The following is a 2,785-nucleotide window of genomic DNA, read 5'->3' as shown; positions in this document are numbered from 1 at the left end:
AGAACGAGATATTCAAACAGAAAGAGAAAATGGATGGGGAAAAAGGGTGGAGAAAAAGAGAACAAAAATAAGTATAGAGAAAGAAAAATTTTGAAAGAAAGGCAGAGAGAGATAGACTAAGAAATATGGAATTAGGTACAATTTAAAAGATGTAGAAAGAGAAACAGGAAAGAGAAAAATAAAGAAAGGTGGAGAGAAAGAGAAAAACCAGGAAATGTGGAGATAGAAACAGAGAGAAATAGATGTATAAAGAATTAGTCGGAGAGGGAAAAATAACGAAGAGATGAAGAAGAAGAAAAGAATAACGAAGAGAAAAACAGAGAAACGAGGGAGAGTGAAAATGAAAGAAACGAAGTGAGAGAGGAGAAATAAATGAGAAAGATAGAGAGAAACAATGGAATGAGAAGAGAGAGATTGATATAAATAGAGAGTGATGTGCAGGGAGTCAGAGAAAAAGAATATTGAGAGAATGAGAGAAAAACAATTGAAAAAATGAAAAATTAAAGGGAATGAAGAGACTTGCAGCATGAGAAAGAGCTAGAAAAATAAAGAAAGAGTGATATAATAATAAAAGGAATTAAACAATACCTTCCGTACGATGACGAAAATGGTGCGAAATAGAAAAAAAAAATGACTGAGATAAAAGTGTAGACTGGTAAGAGTTTGCGAATAAAGAGGATGACCTATGTAAATATTTTAAGAATATAAATATATTAAAAATATTAAAAGAAATAGGGGAATCTGGTAAAAGAATGAAAGCAAGAAAAAAAGAAAAAAACTAGAAAGAGAATTGAAGAGTAGATAGAGATAGAGGTTGAAGGAGTCAGAGAAAGCGAGCAAGCGAGAGAAAAATTGAGATATAAAAAGAAAAATAGATTTTTTTTCTACATATATATGTGGTATCTACCTTTTTTAAGCAGCAAAGTTAATAAATATTGAATATGAATGCTTTTCAAGAACTGATAGTAAATCCCAAAAGGGAGATACAAAAAGTAAGATACAAAGAGAGTAAAAATATATAAATTATGGTGATAGATAAGATGCGAAAGAGATAACATAACATATAGAGATAGACAGAAGGAGAGACAAAAAGAAAAACAGAAGGAGGGAGAGCACAGAAGAAAAAATGAAATGAAGGAACTGAGAATAGAAAAGGGTGGAAAAGAGGTGAACAGAGACAAAGCCGAAAAACATGAAGAGACAAATCGGCAGAGATTAGGGAGAGAAATTCACTTTGGAGAGAGATAGACAAAGAAGCAGAGAAATAAATAGAGTGGAAGAAAAATAAAAGGGGAAAGAGAGGAAAGAATGATAACCCTATGGTTATGTTTCTTATTCTATTGACTATCGGACAAGTCATGCTATTTTTAATTTCAACTTTAGGCAGTAACTATTGGGTTGACGATAGAAAAACTATAGCAGAATAACAACTGAAAATTTGATAGTATAGAATTCGAAAAATGAAGTTCGGCAGGTAGGACTCGAACCCACAAATTCTAATCTCCGGTCAGATGCGTTTTTGATTACATCACCGCAGAACTGATGATTCCACCTTTCTGACTACCTATTTTGTGTCGCTTCTATAATTATATTTATATATATTATATTTTCATTGTTTTTATATATCTTTTGTTTGTTGTTTTCTGTGTCCTATTTGAATTTTTATTCAAATTTTAAAACAAAGATCCAGCTCTTCATTATTTGCTTCATGTTTAATATTTTTTATTTACAGTAACATTTAGAATTAAGCAAAGCAGAGCCTTGGTGCTACATTCTGATTCGGAACTTGACCTTCTGTTTATTATACACAGACTTCGTAGCCAACTGTTTAGTGTACAGGACAATTGCGGGCCTAGCGCTACGATCCTACTGACACTATCAGCCTTGCCCGAGCCGAGACTCGAACCTACGAAGACTGGCTTTTTAGGCCAGCATCGTACCTCGAGGCCAGCTGGGAGGGTTCAGAATTATAATAATTTTAATGATTAAATTTTGAAGATATAAAATTACGCGAGAATAAGACAAATTGGTAGAAAAACCGAGAGAACAATATAAAATGAAATAAAAAATAGGGATGAAGGAATGGAGAAAAAGAGAAATAAAAAAGCACAAAAATAGTAAAAGTGTAACATAAAAACGAAGAGTTATAAAGAAAGAGGAACCAAATAGGTAGAGAAATATAAAGAAAGATAGAATATAAAGAAACGCAAAAATTTAGAGAAAAGATGTAATGCAATGACGTAGTAATAAGAAAGAGAAAAGGCATAGAGTAGGATGCAAAAATAGAGGAAAATAAAAAAAAAGAAAGGTAGATAAAAGAGAAACAAAAACAAATGCAGAGAGATATAGAAAGACAACTGCAAATTATTTATTATCTATTTATCAATAGACATGGACAAAAAGAGATACATAGCAATAAATAGAGAAAGAAACATTGCTTAAAGAAAAAGTCAGAAAAGATTGAAAAAAAGGAAATAAAGGAAGCGCGAAGGTGAAAGAAAAACAGAGAAATAGTAAAATGAATTCTTCTTGGATATCTTTTCTATTTGTTTACCTGGGGGACATAGGGTAAATGTGCCACTGTGACAAAAATTATTGTCTTTTGTAGCGGGTCCTGATTGCTGTACACTGATTACAAGATACTCGAACGCGTTGATGGAATCCATGTCGGTTTCGCTTTCATCCAGTCGGAGACTGTTATTACTAAAGTTATTTTCTTGTCTCCGTTGGTCTTAGTAAAATGGAAATAAGTAGGGGAACTGCTTAATTATTCATCTCAGCCCGT

The sequence above is a fragment of the Wyeomyia smithii genome, chromosome 3, assembly GCF_029784165.1.
Source record: "Wyeomyia smithii strain HCP4-BCI-WySm-NY-G18 chromosome 3, ASM2978416v1, whole genome shotgun sequence".
Lineage (NCBI taxonomy): Eukaryota > Metazoa > Arthropoda > Insecta > Diptera > Culicidae > Wyeomyia > Wyeomyia smithii.
This window is presented reverse-complemented; position numbering follows the sequence as displayed.